Genomic DNA, 20,115 nt, shown 5'->3' on the forward strand with positions numbered 1-20,115 from the left:
GTACCTGTGAATATGAAAGGCAAACTCGCGAAAATTGATTTAAGGCGGTGACCCAATTTTTAAATTTAATGATATAAAGTGTCTGTATTTTTGTTTCCTCCTTTGTTTGTCATATGGGGGCGGGGTATTTTTTAAAAGTCTTCTTACACAATTATTGTAGGTTGTTAGCCACTGTGCCTATCCATGTAGTTTCGCCAGTACTCATATTTTTTTCTGGGTCCGTATTCACTAACACCTGTTTTTTTTTTGTTTTCTTTTTATTTATTTCAATGAGACAAACTCGTAAATGATAATAAGCTAAAACTGTGAAAAGTACATGGATCGTTGTCTAATAAATCAGTTCTCACAAATATATTTAAATTTTGTTACAAATAGTTCTGACAATTCGAACGTTTTCAATTTCCACTTTACAGAGTTGTTTGTGGTTATGGGCCCTGGGCAATCACAAATAAAAATAACACTTTTTTCTGACATTTACGTTAATAAATAAGTTATAGTTAACAGATATTGTTGGAACATGCGGAGCTCTCGTGATTCTAAGTCCGGTTGTTCGCGGCGCCGGCGTCGAACTTGGATATTTTCTGTCTGACTATTCTATACACCACCAAACATACACGAAACGGACATGGAATCACAGCTGTCAGAACATAGAGCTTCTAGCAGGGTCTTATGAAGAGAAAAATGTTTCTGAATATCTACACATATTGAATATATTTAGCTTTGGAGAAAGACATAAAGGAACGTATACTTTATATGACAAATCAAAAAGCAACACGAATTCTGTGCAGCTTCATATTCCAGGTACTTTGCTTTTACTTCATCGAATAATCTGACTTTTAAATACTGGTTTTGTTTATGGTACATCAGCTTGGAATAAAAAGGGTTGATATAAGTGCAAGCAGAACCTTTGATGATTGCAGATAATAAAAGCAATGTGATAAACCATCAGTTTTCATTTGCAATTTGAGGAGTTATATAGTATTCCAAGCGATTAAAATGTTGTTGTTTTTTGTTTATGTATTCAGAGCGACCGAGTTACCCAGTTATTGATGGTCCAAATTCCACTGACTTTAACACAGCCGAATGTATTTATGTTTATATATGTTTATATTGGCTCCGATATTTATTGCAAAACTAAGAATGGAACAGAACCCGTACAAGTAGTACTTTTACTGGGCAATGATTCATTTGTTCTTGCTGACAGCGAACTGAAGAAAGACCAGTACCGATTCCATGACGTCCATCAACAAATGGCTGGACTTTCAAGATGGAATGTGACATGTCAGGTTTCTAATGCAAGCTTTGAAAAACCATATGAAGTGCACGGCATTCTATGTACTATGGGTAAGCAAATAGGAGACACATAATGACAACCTATGATTTGTTATTCTAAGGAGGTTTAAGTAATAAGAGCTTGTATAATATTGAATGCTGTAAAAATATTGTGTTTCAAATCCAGAGGAAGATAACCTGTCCATATTTATACTGACTGAAATCTTTGATAGAGAAAGTTTGATAACAATATTTGAAGTGCGCAATGCTATCCAAGCTCCGGCAATAGAAATACACGTTGACAAAGTTTTACCAGCTTTTAAATTATTGTGTTTCAATTCCAGAGAAGGGTTAACCGCCTATCCTAACCGTGCTTGAATTCCTTGAAGGAGAAAGTATGACAACAATATTTAAAGTGAGCAATGCTATCCCCGCTCCGGAAATAGAAATAAACGTTGACAATGTATTTCTAGCTGATGCTCAACAAACCGATTCATTTAATGGATCATCTCATACGTTCACGAGTTTAGCAAAGGAGACAAATTCTAACAAAACGTGGAATGGAAAAGAAACGTGCTGCACCAGGAAAGTTATATATGATATTGGTTTAAACGATAAGACAGTCTGGAAACACATAAATGCGAAATGTAAGTTTAATAGCGTATAACTTGTGTAAAACACGCGTATTGGTAAAGTATAGTAATGTTTAATGAGGAAATGCATAACAAATTAAACTCATTGGTAAATGTTTGTATTATTAGAAGCCTGGAAAGTACATGCTAAATGCAACTATTTCTGAGTGTATATTATTGAAATTATATTTACATCATATAATTGTATTCTCTGAATTGAAAACAGTCACATATATGAAGTAGTTTATCCTGTTCTGTTTTCAGATCCGCCATTGGCCCTTCGATGTCCGTCAACAAAATACATGAATATAACAACAATGTTCATGTCAATTGATTAGACATGTTTTGTGAAACGAATAAATCAAATCCGCCTTGCACGGTTGTTGAATGGGTAAGTGTAACCGGTAACTTGCAATACGTTCGACGAAGCAACTGGACATATGGTGACAGTGGGAGGTACCATTCATTTTCCAACGTGCTTTACAATCTAACTAAACACATGACTGGTACAATAACATATACAACATGTACAATCAATTCCGATCCAATTTAAATAGGAAGTATACAGTATCGTTTCAAGGTATGCACTCAGTCTTATTTATTTGTCGCCTTTCGTTCACACTCTCAATCGAACGAGACTGCTATTTTCATGTCTTTCTTCTTCCGAAGGGATCCGTATTCCGAGTTATATATTAAAATATCTTTCATTTAAGGTGGGTTTTCCACTTGTTACAGGAATACGATAAAAGCAATTTGAAATTGTATAATATGTGATATTTTCTCTAAACTGTGTATTCGTTTTACTCAGTAACTTTCACAACAATTTCTACTCTACCTTTCAGGTGAACCGACTTTGAATTTGAACACGTCATCTGTTGAATTATATCCGACTAGTACAGTGACCGTCAAATGTCTTGTAGATGGCAACGATGCTAAAGGACAATAGACGCTTTGGTGGGAAGATGACAATAGCACTGTAATGAAGACTTGTAACAAAACAGATGGATGCGTGTTAACACTTAATTATGCGAGAAATGACGAAAACATATACACTTGCAACGCGTGGAAATCAAAAGAGTTTCTGAGATATTCCTTGACTGTTAATGAAACGTCTTTGATGTTGCTTTAAGATATAACGATTTTATTCAAAATCATAATATTGTAGGTAGTCAATCCCACAAAAATGACATTCATACATTAGCGCCAACATTCCGATTTCCTGTCAACAATGTACTTATTGGAACAGGTGTTGTCTGTGGACTCTGCATCCTGTTTGTTATCGGAAGTAAGGATGTTATTTCCTGAATACTCTTATTTTCTAAAATACTGAATGCTGTAAAATTCCAGCAGTTTTAAAAGGGTCCATACATGTTTTGTGCGAAAAGTATTTATAATGAGCATAAATCATTATAATACTTTCAAAGTGTACAACTTTCACAAACTATTTCTTTTATCTACATTGTCACTTAAAACAAAACTATTTAAAATTAATGTTGATTATATGTCTCATATGAGCTTATATCTTTTTTAGGATGTCTGTATCTTAAACGGCGTAGGGTCATCGCAATTAACACAGTAGAAAGGCATGTATCAATTGAAATTTTGATAAAGGTGTATAGTGATAGGGAATCTCAGATATCTTGTGAATGTTACAAAGCTGGATACATTTAAATCGTTGATATATAATGAAAGTTATGAAGCAAAGTATTTCCGATAAAACAGAGCTTCTTTGACAATAAGTGAACTTGTCAAAGTCATATTATTATACTATATTTAACTATTAAAAATATATATATAATTGTTGCGTTCTTTTTTCAGTGTTGAAAATCACAGCGGTAAGTTTTTTACCTTAAAGTTTAATAAAGTTTACCTACTAAGTCCTTTAAACGTCCCTTAAAAATTCCTTCATGTACCCAGGTATTTATATGTTTTTCTTTGATTTACTTTAATTTTTGTTAAGGAAGTGATATTTACATTTTTATTTATCCTGTATCTAATACTTTTTTGGACAAACATAAGGTATGAAAACAACAAAATTATGATTTGTTTCAATTAATCATGAATTATAAACATATTAAAATTAATAATCCATTCTTATTTTTTAATTATACCTTCAAATGGTATTTCATTTGATAACATCATCAAAATTTTGTTTTTGTAACCAAACTGAATTAGATAAAGAAAGTGAAAACACTTTAACAATATAACGCTTTCGGTATTATTTGTTTCCTAGTAAGTTTGTATTTGGATCAAGTTAACAATTTTTTATATAGAATCGTTATTAAAAGCAATTTACAATTGCAAAGACAGCCGTTGGGAAACATATCCAGCTTTATTCTATTGGTTCTGGTTCTCTAGACAATAAAAGAATATACTATTTCCCGCCAAATTATCCTTGGCACCCCAGCGTATCATAACCAATAGGATGCTAAAAATGAGCTTTTATAAATAATATCCATTAATGATTACCTGAAAAACAGACACCTCGTCGGACAATGGAGTGCTAAACATAGCAACGGAAGGAGTCCAGTACGCAGTAGTAGTGCAAAGGCAGGCGGCCACACAGAGGATTGAAACTCAGGCAACTCACTTCACTTTGAGAGATAATTAATGCGACGCAAATGACAAAACACTAGTACAAAGTTGTTTGACCAGAAAAGTAAGGCGTGCTGGGTAACCAACTACAATAAGTTTTACTCTAACGGAGAACATCCTAATTGAACACAGTAAGGCAGGTGTGTAATTTTCCGTAAGGTATCGAACATTCATGTCTTCAAATATAACCCAAACATACTGCCTTACTGTATTTTTTTTGGATATTGTATTTCATATGTATCATCTTTTACAAAATCAATAGTACCAATATTGTAAAATTTTGTTAAATTGTTAAGGTCATAATTCAGTGTCTTTGTAATTATACATTTATTCTATATGGTTCACACCTTAATCATACCACTTCTTATAAAAATGTTTTGCTATATGGTAGTTTTTATATGTATGGTGTCTAGACCGAAAACTATATTTTAGAAAACGCATATTATTGGATTCTCAGTTGCTTTAGCAACATGTTGTATGATTTCATTTATCCTTAGTGGTTTCTTTTACATGTAATTTGCTTATGTTTTATAGTTCAGATTTAATTCTGAACAATAAGAATAATTTTGTGTAAATGTGTACGTGTACATCTACGTTTGCCGTTACAAACTTCTACAATGTACATACAACAGGATGAAGTAGTGCACGAAAAATTGGCCGACACGGTCATGTACATCTTCATTTAGTGCTTCGCAACCTTTGTAAAGATTTATAATGTGGTGACTTAAAGGGCCGAGTGATATTGTCAATGTGTTCGAGTCATAGCTATGACATATAACACATTAAATGCGTAATGCACATAATACGTCAATATACAATGACATCGAATTTATGCTAATAAATGTATACTTCTCCAGTAGATTGTACTAGATGGTAACGGACTACGCAGTATGCACGAAGGAAATACTGTAAGAAAAGTATATAACGAAGGGACTTATATCATACTTTTATTTTGCAATGTTTGGACAAGTTGAGGATGTTGAGATCTCGTTATCTGGAGTACCCCCTTTCCTAAGTTAATCTGTTCGCTGTATGTTTTGATGATGAAACCAAAACATATACTTATTAAGATGCTTTGATATTTATATCACCATGGGAAACCATTTTGTATGTATTAGTTGGATTGTTTCTGTAGGTTTTGAAATTTGTACCTTTAAACCAAATAATATTACATTATGTTTGGCCGTTCTGCTTGTCATTGTAGTTTCCATTGTATTGTTTAAAGTGTAAATAGTCGGCTACCCAGATCCGAAATCTTAAATATAAATGTACAGTCTATGGCATGTTCCTTTACAATCATAGACTCCAGATTAATATTAATGTGTGTATTAAAATGGCCAATATTATTAAAATAACAACTAACGCAATGCAATAACGAACATGATATGAGTGTGTATTCCTTTGCTGTTTATATAATAACAAATAATGTAATAACAAACGACCGTAATATTACATGGTTTTAAATGATTTTGTGTCAAACTGGTAATTATAGGGTGTATCAAAATGACTACTCTTATTAAATTACAAATGACAGCAATAACAAACATTATATGAGTGTTTGTTTCTTTGTTGTTTATATAATAACAAATAATATAATAACAGACGAGTGTAACAACAACAGAATTTACTAAAATAATGAATGGAATAACAAACATTCTATAAATGTTTATGTTTTTGTTGTTTATGAATGTTATTTGTAACTTAGACCCCTGAAAGTTAAAACAATGGTTGTACATGATTTTGTGTCAAACTGGTCATTATAGGTCAAAATCAATTGTACCAATTAATACTTCTTGAAAGTGTAAATAGTGTAAAAATGTAACATGAACACTATTATTAAAAATGACAAACAAATGATTAACACACATAATAAGTGTGTTTGTGTCTTTGTTGTTTATAAGATAGCAAATGAATGTAGTAACTAACAGTTATAATAACAAACGAATTTATAAAAAAGAATGTGATAACAATATGCTATAAGTGTTTATTTCCTTGTTGTTTAGGGATGCTATATGTAACTTTGACACGGAAATTATACAACAATGGTTTTACTTGATTTTTATGTTTAGGACATTTAAGGATACCCGTGCAAGCAATGAAATATACAATAACGTTTGTTCTGCATCGTTGGTTATGTAGGAATACAGTTGCCATTGTGAATTGAAGAAATAGCAATGTGAAAATTGCCTACCCCACAACTGTGAAAAATAAAAAGTGTAAAATGTTCTAAATTTTGTCCTCGATGAAACTGAGTCTACTATGTTCGTCTTCAAACGCAGATATTAATAAAATTTAGCATGTGAGTTTGGTAAATGGTCACCAAGCCGGACAAGTGGGTTAACTCCGGGTACTCCGGGTTTTCCCACATCACAAGACCACACTCTCGCACAACATCGTGCCAACGAGAGTGACTTGGTATAAGCTATCATAGCTTTCTTCACAATCGTTGTAAAAATATAAAACGTTTAAACTAATATACTGTAGTATACATGTAATTATAGCAATACCTTTTCCGAAAACTATACATTTTATTACCAAAACGATGTTAAACCATGTTTATTGTACTGATTTGGGCCGAACCATTGATTCGAGCGAGCGGGCGAAATAAATATAAAAATACTACTTTTCCATTTTAGAAAATATAAACAAGGCAAAAAATACCTTTTCGATGAGTGAACGCGGGATATTAATTAACAATTATCAGTAGTTATTTCAATTTATTTTCTAAAATAGATATGTTTGAACATTTAATATAATTAACTGCAATCATCTATCAACATTTATCGACTATCAATAGGTTAAAACAGATCTGGTGATGATTTAAAAAATAAAAAAAGCATACAATAAAAACTATTAAAAACAATTATTGCGAAGTGATGTATTTGGTGATAGCAAAAAGCGAGGTGGTGTACACATATACTTAGTAAATATACAATCGTGCTGCAGTGCTAAAAGCCTAAATAATCCCATCGACAGTTCATATTTATACAAGTCATGTTAAATGCAGACTCCTTATTTTAAATTGCGTTAGGCTGGACATAAGGACGACAAAGGTATGACGCTGAGACTTGAAACCAGACAAACTGACTGTGGATGTTAACTGTTCAAATTTGTTCAAATCAACTATCAATTTCATTAAAGACCAGCGTTTATTTACAATGTGCTTTCTTTGTTCGTAACCAGGCCTCCAAGTAGTCGGTGTTAAATCCCCATCACGTAGTGAGGTCTGCATAATAAAACTGGAAGTGTCAACTGACCTGACACAACGACCGGACTTTGTGGCATTGTGTGGTTTGCTTACGTCTAAGAGGGCAGATAATTGTATTCGATTGTGTGGCTACACGTGTAATTGATAATGATTTTGAAAGAATGGCAGCTTTTGAACTAGTATTGTTTACTGAAAGCGCGAGAATACCAGTTTCCGTATTATAGACCTAGCTTGTGACACATGTCTAACAGCTGCTAGATAGTAATGCACTTTGTACATTGTTCAGCAAAGGTGTGATGGATAGGTGCTGCCAGTATACTTTGATATTTTATCTAGGTAGGTGTTTCCGTTTTAATATCGTTGTGTAAATATTGTAATTTTGTACCCGTCGTGTACTTCAGAAACGTTGATCTGTTTACAACTATGAGTTAAAGAATACTATTAGTAGTTGTAATAGGTAGTATAAGTTAAAAAATAGTTGTTCTTTATAGTAATCTTGAAATCGTTTGTCTTTTTTTCGACAAAATAAAATCGTATTTATATAGAGATACATGTAAAAGAAATTCCATTGATATAAGTTATTTAAATAACGTTCATATTTTAAGTTTTGTTCTTACTTTTTCTCCATGTATCGTTATTATCACACTGTTCATTGCTATAAGATGTGTGGCATTCTCTTTCGTTAAACATCGCATTGAAACACCCTTTAAACCTGAAAACAGTGAGTGTCCATAAATATTATTATACATGTATTTTTCGATAGATTGTCAAATAGCGTTATTGAGGATGAAAAGAGTATTGGTAATTGGTTTACACGCTCAATTTCAGCTGTGTTTGGATACATTTGTGCAGCCTGGTACGAGTATGGAACGATATCAGTGGTCGGGCCAGCTTTTGTGAACAGGGAGGTAACACTGAAAGCGACACCATTTTATCCTTGGGGGTGTGACGTAGAATGGAAGTTCAAAATGGACGGGGGCACAACATTCAAAACAATGCACGGGCAAAATATTAAAAGATATTTGGAAGATGGGTCGTTCTTTTTAAAATGGGCGGCTTCAATAGAATACAACAAATCTGCTTTCTACGCCGGATGTTCAACAAACACAAACATTAGAACATGCATGGTTTCTTTAGATATGACAGGTAAATATCGTTGACCGTTTCAATGCGGTAACTTCTATACTTTTTGATAATGTGTACCGTTATGGATTTCCTGTTTGTGATCATTTTGGGGTACTATAATTTGTTTTGCACTAGCACTTCATGAAACACCTTAGAATATATTTTCTTTCTTCGAAAGTCGAATGACACTAAATTGGTAATGGTTAAAGGTAAACATGCGAATAGTATGTCTTATTAATGAGTCCATACCAACCACTATGTTTTAAACAGTTAAATAACAATTTGATGACTTTTACTGTTTTGGAAATTTAAGCCAGCTCTCACGTCCCAATAAAACGTCACCGCACAAGGCTGGGTCACTATGATATACAGCGCAAAACATACAATACACGAACAGGGAAGAAAAACCATCACACGATACAGCTACGAAAACGTTCTTACGTAGAGGGAAGAGATTCTGGTAATTTGTACATATTAACTATAAATACTATAAATAGATTTAAAGAAAAAGATGTAGGAAGGTATAATTTGAGTTGCAATCTTAGATGGCAACACGGATTCTGTGCACCTTCATATTGCAGGTACCATGCTTTAACATCACCGAGTTTTGGTATATATTGGTTATGTTTTGGTGCGTCAGCTTGGAATAAATGGAGTCATAAACGTGCAAGGGGACAATTAACGTTTCTAGATACAAAGGATGCATGAGCAGCAATTTTGATAATCCTTTCGTTTGCATTGGCATTTTAAAAGTTACATGGCAACCCATGTGAACAAATTTATTTATGTTGTTTTTCAGAGCGACCGAGTTATCCAGAGTTCGGTCCAAAGTATTCTGACTTCAACACAACGAAATGCATTTATGTTTATAAAGGTTCTGACTTTTATTGCAAAACTGAAATCGGAACCGAACCCGTACAGCTGTTTATTTTACTTGGACACAAATCATTTGCTCATGTTGAAAGCAAAGGGAATAAAGGGTTGTACCGAATCCATAACGTTTCTCATCAAATGGCTGGACTGTCAAGGCGGAATGTGACATGTCAGGTGTCTAATGCAGCCGTTCAAATACCCTACGAAGTGAACGGCATTCTATGTAACGTAGGTAAGCAAATTGGAGATACATAATGGCAAGCTAAGATTAGGTATTTTGTGGAGTTTAAAATCGTTAGATCTTGTATACTATTGAATGGTGATTACACATTGTGCTTCAATTCCAGAGGAAGGTAGCCCGCCTGTGCTGACAGTTCCTGAATTCCTTGATGGAGAAAGCTCGACACCATTATGTGAAGTGCGCGGTGCTATCCCAGCTCCGTTAATAGAAATTCATGTTGACAATGCCTTGCTATTGGATATTCAACAAATCGATTCATTTAATGGATCTTCCCATATGTTTACCAGCACAACAACTGTGACAAAGATTAACAAGTTTTGGAATGGAAAAGAAATGTGCTGCGTTAGGAAAAGCAAAGATGATTTTGGTCTTAAAGATACTTCAGTATGCAAAAACATCAGTATCAAATGTAAGCTGAACTGAAAGCGTACCGGAAATATAAACACACGTGCTGGAAAAAAGTTAATAAAGATCAATGACAAAAGGCATAACAACTTAAATATTTATATTTTCGGTAGTGAATAGTTCAATTGTATCATTGTAAAATAAACGTTATATTTTTGTATATTCTGAATTGAAACCGTTTGTTTAAGAGTATGTTTTATTCTATTTTCAGATCCACCGTCGAACCTTTCGATGTCCTTAAACAGAATACATGAAACTAGTAACAATGTGTCTGTCTGTTTCGTAAATTTGTATTGTGAAACGGATGAATCAAATCCGCCTTGCTTAATTGAATGGTCAAGCGAAATCGATAATTTGAGATATGTTGATAAGAACGATGGTGAAAATGGAAGTTACCGTTCTTTTTCCAATGTGCGTTACAGTGTAACTGAAGACATGGCTGGGGGATCTATTAAATGTTCAACAAAATGCGATCATTTCCCATCTGTTTTAGACAAAATCTATAACGTATCGTTCTCTGGTACGTACTTCGCTTTGTTCATTTTCTTGACCTTCGCTTACACTTTCAAGTAAGCAAAGACTGCTATTTTCATGTATTATTATTCTCAAAGGGGTCCGACTTTCGGAATGTACTTATATATAACCAGATCTTTCATTCAAGATGTTTAACAACAATAAAATATAAAATATTTTCAAATGTATAACAGCTGTTGCTTTCACTTAAGAGTGCATTCGTATTTTACTTCCTCGACAATGTGTACACTACTTTTCAGGTGGCCAGACTCTGTATTTGAACATGACATCACCTGTTGCTTTACATCCAAATATTACAGTGATTATTAAATGTTTCGTGGTTGACCTGAACAATTCAGAGCAATGGACTCTTTTGTGGAAAGATGAAAATAACACTGTAATAAAGACTTGCAACAAAACAGAGGAATGCCTGTTAACATTAAATTATACAGGGGATGGTGATAAGAAGTACATTTGTAACACTTGGAAATCAAATGAGCTTCTGAGAAATTCTTTGACAGTTTCAAGCTCAAGGACAGATGGTTTGTAATTAACAATTTATATATTGATTAAGTAAATAATAGTTGAAATGTCTGTGGTGATATAAGATGTAACAATGTAATTGAAAATGAAATATTGCAGGTAGTCAATCCAATGTAAATGACACTCAGACATTTCCTTCAACATTCCGATTTCCTGTCAACGATGTGTTTATTACGACAGGCGTTTTCTGTGGACTCTGCATCATGTTTGTTATCGGAGGTAAGGACTTTGTTTCCTGAATACACATCAACTTAAATACTGAATCTAGTGAAATTCATTTTCTACAAAAAGTAGTATGTGCAGTTTTGAAAGGACCCACTGGCCAAAACATACTACTTATAGTATATTTAGGATTAAAACAAGTAGAAACAGTCTGTATGACTTTTTCGCGGCTCCTGTTTGTTTAAGCTTGATATTTTAAGGAAGGTTTACCGACTTAATGATAAAACAATTAAATATGAGCATAACATGTTACCTATCTTTTCAAATTTTTATATCTATATTTGTTATTAAATTTTATTTATATTATTAAAATTATATTACAACCTATACAGCTGCAAAAAGAAAATGAGATTTATGTATCAATCAATCAATCATCACAAACTAAAAATATTATCTCCGTTTACACATACGTTTCATATGAACACATATCTTTTTAGGATGTGTGTTTCTTAAACGACGAAAGGTCAACGAAATCCACACAATAGAAATGTATGTATTAAATGTAATATAGAGTTAATGATTGAGAATCTCGAGTATTTTTTAATGTTACAAAGTTCGATATATTTAACTCGTTGATGAATTATGGGATTTATTCAGGACGCTTTTTCTGATAAAACAGAACTTCGTCTAATAATAAAAGAGCTTATACAGGTCATACGCGTTTAAGTAATAATAAAGAAATAATAAAAATGCGTTCTTTTTTCAGTGTTGAAAACCACAGCGGTAAGTTTTTATAACTGAGTTTACTAATACGAACATGCGTAAGTCCTTTTCGTACCCTTTTAAAATTCCATCTTGTACACAGGTGAAAATATATGTTTTTGCCATTGATTTATTTTCATTAAACAAAGGTTATGTACAGAATTTACCTGTCCTGTAAACTACTTTACTAGCCCGTCCGAGAAGAAAATAAACATTATTATCATGATATTTTCAAATTAAAAATATCATTACAATCAAATGAACATTATTCTAACACGGAACAGCCAATGTTGTTTTATTTGATATAATATTTAAGTCCAGGTTTGTTTTTGTAACCCAAAAAGAATGGAAAAACGCAAGTAAATGTATCTATAAAATTGTCGATATCATTTTTATCCTGTCGAATTTTGATGAAATTAGTCCATTTTATGATTATCTATTATTTATAAAAAAGTATCAAAGGCCACGTATTTTTTTGCAAAATCCGTCATTTAAAATCATATCAAGTTCTATTTCTTTATCTATATACTAGCATAATAAAGCATTTCCCTCCAACTGAACCTTTATAAATAAAAGCTATAATTGATAATTGAAAAAACAGACACCTCGTCGGACAATGGAGTGCTACACATAACAACGGAAGGAGTCCAGTACGCAGTCGTGCAGAGGCAGGCGGCCACACAGAGGATTGAAACGCAGGTAACTCACTTCACCTTGCGAAGTATTCTTAGAGATAATTAATGTGATGCAAATGTCGCACCAATGGTACAAGGAAGCATGACCAGAAACAGTAAGATGTGCAGGATAGCAAACTTCTTTTAGAAGACTGTGATTGGGAACACCCTAATTGGAAACACTTAGGCATTAGTGTATTAGTGTTATATTTCATAAAAAAATCAAGCATTCAGGTCTTGAAAGATAATGACTTAAACAAGATATTAATTTCAGTAATCACATGATGACGACAGCCTTATGTACGCCGAGTTGGACATCAAGTTCTTAGAGGAATCTAACGCCAGAGTTGCGCCAAGGATAAAGTATACGCCGACAGAATATGCTGACATTGAGTTCTTCCTAACACAGGAATCTGCTGTAAACGATCCTGTGTACCACAATGCATCAGCGTCAGACCAAAACATCTAACCCGAAATACTGCCTTTAACATACAGTTTAACCCCGTTGGCTCGAACTCGCTTGGCTCGAATTCCTCCATGGCTGAAACTGAATGTTAAGGACTTATTTCTTTATATTGAAGATAAACATCCCAGCTTGGCTCGAATTTTCCTGCCCTTTTCGACTGTTATAGTGTGTACAGTTTGTACGTCTTCTTTTAATTTGTATATTGTATATTGAAAATTATTAGTCCCAGATTGAATAGAATATTTTTTAAACAAAGAAAATAAAAAAAAAGATTAGAATATTCAAATTTATTATATACCCATCATAAATCCACACGCAATACATATCACAAAATAGGGTAGTCTGTATTCCATTAGAGTGCAATACGGCCGTATTCCACTCTTCTGACGTCACATCATAACAAGAATCGTTCCCCGATGTTAAAATGACGTCATAAAACGAAAAAGTGCCTCGTTAAAATGACTTTGATTATAAAAACATACGGCTTTTAAGTGATCTAACCAGAAATGTATATAATAAAAGGGTTATTAGTACTGCGTTTTCACATGTATACCATTTAACCATAAAACAAGACAAAATCTGAATCCCTCTCTACCAACTGGTTGGTAGTTGGATATTCGCAAATAACCAACTGGAGGTGGTCAAGTAGCTTAATATCGACATCAACCTATTATTCTATATAGTTGATTATCCGAATCCCCAAATAACAGCCAGCAAGTAGATGGATATTTGAAACTACAACTACCAATTACCAACTACCAGCCGAATTTACCGTCATTGCGTGATGAGTTTATAGCTGATACCTTTTTTCCTCGAAAATATTCTAATGTCAATTTCAAAGGATGTTTACTGTTGTTTTTAATAATCTGAGAATAGCGAATGGTCGTGTCTGTTAGAATATGGTGACTGTGGATAATTAACGTATGTTGATAAGACTTAGTTTATTGTGTATCTCTTTAGAAGATGCATTTCACTTTATTTTCGAATGTGTATCTTTCATAGAACTAAGACAAACTTTTATAAATAGATATTACCGTACCAACGCTAATTTTATAAAGTTCAAAGATTTATTGCAATTAGAAAGTTGTGTTAAAAAAATAGCACATTTTGTTATAAAGCATTTGTTACAAGAAATTTACTGTTTGACATTTAGTAATATATGAGCATTTTTTGAGCACGATAGCTATTGCAAAGTACAAATGGCTACCATTTTGAATGAAAACAAACACCGTATTCTAATAAGGCAAAAGCCGTGCACACATGTGAAACATGTGGATATAGAATCTCCGTTGTTATGTACTGTAACATTAAAAACTGTTGATTATCGGGCCTTAGAAAGTATTGTATTTTACATTTAAGTGCCAATTAATAATGCAAAGAATAAAATCACATATTTTGGCTTTTCGGCTGCGGTAATTTAAGCATCAGGTTAATATAGGATCAAGCGTTAAGCATGCACGCAATAACATATAAAAAAGCAAATTATCCAAGGCCTACATACCTGAAGACATAAAATGCTTATCGCTTATTAAACGATGCCGTATTACAAAATCTAGAACTAGAAATGTTTATATTGATCCGTGATATACATGAAACACTAAATATGTATACACTAAGCGCTAAATGAACTTCATAAAACATTAACTAAATATGTATAATGGATATTCCAGCCTTCATTAGCTCGTACATTTCTGTTTTATTTCAATAGTGTTAGTAATATGTATTTCGGTATTATATAAAGTGCTGTTGGCAGGAAATGTACCAAGTTAATGATGAATATATTACCTGCAATTAATGTATGAAAACAAGCACATATTTTCTATTATTTGTCATTAAGACTTCTTGTAAGTACTCTTTCTTTTCAATATTATCTAATAATTAAGACGTTCAATAAGATTATTAAAAAAAGGCATTTTTTGTTAAGTCATATAAGTATGATGTATAATCTGATCAAGGTCCTACATTAAAGACAATGATTAATTATACTTGATTCTGTTAAAATAATGTCAGTAAATTTGAACTATTAGCAGTTTTGAATCTCGTAGTTCACACTCATTTCTTTATAATGAACTTCTTTCCCCGAGTTATTGTGTTTTAACACCCAGAACATAGCGGTCGGTCCTTCGTAGTCGTTCGTTTACAATTCCTCCATGTATGGGTAGTTATCCAGCAGCTTTTTTCTTTGAATGTTGACAGTTGAACACTGTCCGACGTGTATGACATCTAAAGGTAACGGGATGCTGTTATTTTTTGCAAATGTGTCTTTTTTAACTACCTGAGTTGAAACCCGTTTATTTTTAATATTGACACTTACAACCCGTATGCCTATGGAGGAGCAACATTCCGCCATTCTGATGAGTGCACGCTTGTTTGTTTATTTTAACTGGGTAAAAGGCTACAATGCACCAGTTTAAACAACTCTTTACCGACTTGAAAATCGCAAAGTTTAAAAATCGTCGCACTCCTAAACAAACATTTTTATACTTTTCTTTTTTTGTGGTAAGCGAGCGTACATTTTTCTATTTTTATAAATCCTCGAAAAATGGTGCGCTCACTCCAATGACCAAGAAATCAATTTGATGTAGCCTTAACATCAACAATTATACAATTTTAGCAATCGAGTTCAACTAGAACCAACAAAATCCAGAACAACAAAAAAGACATGTGTCTTATTCTGTTTGTAAGATGTTAATAGTGATTTGTCAACATAAAAAAATACACAAACATTTATGATCTTATAAAAAACTCCTTCAATTATTGTATTTTTCAGAATGTTTTGTAACTGAAATCATTTAACTGAAGTAAGATTACATATATTTAGTGGAATTAATTGTGTGTTGTTTTCAAAATCTCGTGTGAACGCCTCGATTTTGTTTTCAGAAAGACTTTTACTGATAATATTGTATCTGGTATATGCCAAACATAACATGCTATGATTTATTAAGAAAAAAAATCCTAAAGTTTCATGGGTGGGCAAATCTAAACTTTCCAGTCGAAAGTTAATTTGCTTCGATGAATATTTCATTATTAGTCTTATGTTTTATATTCTCCCGCAGTCGCATCGCACCAAGACATTATGGACGGATTTGTTTCCCGGCCAAAATATTGAACTACGTACAGTGTATTTTTATCATGTTTCAAATATTGAACAGATACGCATGCTACTGATCCATTCTGTGTTTGCTCCAATTCAAGATGTATCACAATAAGACAAAATGGTAAAAGATAATACAGCCTTATTTAATGTAGGTAGTAGGAAGGCATGAGTATGCATGAGTTATACGCAATCCGAGTACCTGAAGACAAAGTTTAATAATATATTTTTTCTATGTGGGAAATGCGATACGATTAATGTTTTAAAGTATATAACAAACACTTTTGGAATATTTTTCAATTTTATATTTATTTTAGAATATATAACTATTGATGCCGTTTTTCGCTCTCCTATCCCCAAATCACTTTACTATAAACGATTCTTTAAGAACGTCAAAACTGATGGTTCGACGTGTATAAATTATTCCCGAGGACAGTTTATTAAAACCACTAAGTACCATGACTGTGCTTGAAACAACATCATTGATTACGTTTCATTCACTGTATGTTTTGCAAGCCCAGTCTTTATAAATGGCTCAGTTTTGCATTGCTTTTATCTGGACCAGCAACTTAATTCACTACTTTTCAATTCATGTAAAATTACATATTTTTCGAGTGGCAAAATTGAGATATGGCATAACATGTTGAAGATATGGTTTTTGTTTATACATCGATTGCTTTAATGTCAAAGTTATTTTAGATTAACGTCGCGGGTTACCACTTAACTTCTTACAGAAAATAAAAACATAAATATCATCTATACTCAACTGCGGAAGACTATTTTTGTCGAAGCCAGTAATAAGTTAATAACCAATACGTTTCTTTGAAAGATACAACATAAAGCGCCTGCTCTGTTAGAGTAACAATACAATTTGGCTGACAAAATTCTGTAGGTTTGATGATGGTTTTTATATCTTGATGCAGTACAGACCAATGTCTTTATCTTTTGGAATCTTAAGATATAGGTTAGTATTTCATGCAACTTAAACATGATCAAATCATGTGTTTTTTTGCATTTATAGCGCCATATGCATATTTTCAAACGTTGCTATCTTTCCAATTTGATATTAATTCGATGATAAAGACTGGCTTGAACATTATTCTCTAATTGAAATAAAATAAAATGATAAATAACCAATCACAGCACACGGATAACGATTGTTACATTTTTGTATTTTTATCGAAACAAGGTATCGTCCAATTCTTATTATATACGATCTTTTGAATTTGAGGGATTTGATAAATTTATTTTGGAATTTTGAAAATTGCGACATGATACAATCAATTAAACTTTATATAACAGCACAGAAGTTGGTAAATTAAGTTTCTCTGTGACTTTCATCTCATGAACAATTAACATTACCAAATACCTTCAAATGTATAGTCCGATTTGTAATGCTTTTTTTCTAATAAATGAATACATATGCCAACTGCTTTATCGTAAGCTAGTCAATGACAAAATCGATAGCTTTCTGAAGTCGACGGCATATAGTTCATAGTTATAAAAAGAAAAGGGTTGCGCCATTAGACGTCACTGCAGGGGAATTAATCCGACAATTATTCTTATAGTGCGAAACAGACTGCTTGTTCGCTGCCACAGCCCGGAACATATGTTTTTCCAGACGCAGCGACTAAGCGTAAGGTGAATTATCTGGACCAATACGTAAAACAGTGCACTATGTCTACTTGAAATGCAAAGAAGGTGTTTGTCCAGTTATAATAATAAAGGCGTATGATCATATAATTTGAACGTACATTGGTTTTTATGGTGTTATAATAAGCAAATATAAGCATAATTACATCAGGATTTATGATGCTATCCCTAATGGTACAGTGCGCTATACTTACAACAATAATAGCCTATAACGTGCTATTGTTTCTGGAGCAACACTTCTTATCGATTTCTATGTAGCTATCGTTGGTCTTGCCAGATGAAATGCATCCAGGACATTTTTTCAATTACAAGATAATAATAACTCATTCTCATAAAATGGTTTTCTTCTCGTGATTTGTGATATTCAATTCACACGTTGTTTTTCATGATCTTTTAACCCCCTAATGAGTTATAAAATACCATCACGTCTTATTTCGAAGTCTGTGTCTAACTGTTGTACAGATATACATTCAAACACGTGTGCCTATGTCCCAGATTGACAATAATCCTGTTTGCCTTCGCAAATGAGTTTATCTGATTATAAAATGAGGGAGGGAATGCCAGATACAAATATGCGAGAACATCGTAACATTACTTACTGGTTTGCAAATGGTCTGTTAAAATAATTGTTGAGCGGAAATCTGAAGCATTGTTCCATTTGTTTCTTTATACTTTCTGTGCAACATTTCCTATTATCTTATTAACTTATTTCGAAACCAGATTATCACTAGAAGAGTAGAATTAAGCGGTTTGTGCAAGACCGATTAAAAACAGAGACAATTGAGCAGACACAATAATTTACAATTAGTTTGTATTTGTGATGTACTTTGTTTGCGTTTCAAAACTATTTAGTAGACAAACCAATCACATTAACTATTGGAAGCGAGACGCCGCGTCACTGAGATGGATTCCATAACACACTTGACATACTGGCTTCCTTTGTAGTCTACTCACCTACAAATGAATTATGTTTCATTGTAAACATTATCGTATCCTAACAACTGGAGCAAGTTCCTTCTTTATACTTTAACAACATAATGAGGCATCAGCGTCAGGTGCGTGTAAAATTTAAAATCGCCTCAAGCATAAATATAGTGTATCGGAATCGAAATAAACCATGGGAAATTGTTCTAATCTCAACATCAATGCATATTCGCGGCATGGTACGTGCGAGAGTATTGCTATCGTTAATATAATGTAGTATACATCGACACTGCTTTGTTAGTAAACACCTGATCCAAAAGGGTGTGTATTCCCTTAATTATATAGTGTAGTAGATAAATAAAGCAATGCAATCCAGGGCTATTACGGTATTTTTGAAGTAAAAGGGAAATGAGAAACAATTGCCTCTAATATAATAAGCCTAAGTAAGGGTAACGGTAATAACTTTTCATCTCCTCATCTTACTGCTTGCAAATAAATAAATGTTGATACATACATATAGGTTTGAATTTTTATCACATATAAAACATATTTGTCGAACGTCTCTTTATTTTTTTCGTTATTTCCTTTAAAAGTTGAGTGTCTTCTTCAATCTGCTTACAACATCTGAACTGGAAGTGAATAAACTGTACAGAAGTCATACTCCGTAACCGCAAAAATAGAAAAAAACAACAGATTAAGTGTTGCATTATAATGAAGAAATTAGATCATCAAAAGAATATTAAGTTGAAACTCGTGTAGTCTATTTCTAAATCAGTTTGTTATGTGTATTGCCGTGCTGTAGCACCATTTACCAATACCATAACGATTGCAAATTTAGGAACAATAATTTGTACGAAAAATACAAATCAAGTCCGGGGGATCTTTTTATCATTTACTTCAATTGTATACCATTAAAATAGCACTTAGTCAGATCGTAACATCATACCGTTTTTTATAATTGCTTACTCTGCAA

General features: G+C 32.9%; 1 long non-coding RNA gene across 1 annotated transcript; it reads left to right on the forward strand.

Moving 5' to 3' along the window:
• The first annotated feature begins 12,077 nt into the window (after positions 1–12,077).
• LOC128246711 (uncharacterized) lies at positions 12,078–13,030 on the forward strand. The gene is made up of 3 exons (XR_008263334.1): positions 12,078–12,118; positions 12,336–12,352; positions 12,933–13,030. It is a non-coding gene; the product is annotated as an uncharacterized LOC128246711 (long non-coding RNA).
• Positions 13,031–20,115: the final 7,085 nt, after the last annotated feature.

This window comes from Mya arenaria, chromosome 9 (assembly GCF_026914265.1).
Source record: "Mya arenaria isolate MELC-2E11 chromosome 9, ASM2691426v1".
Taxonomy (NCBI): Eukaryota; Metazoa; Mollusca; class Bivalvia; order Myida; family Myidae; genus Mya; species Mya arenaria.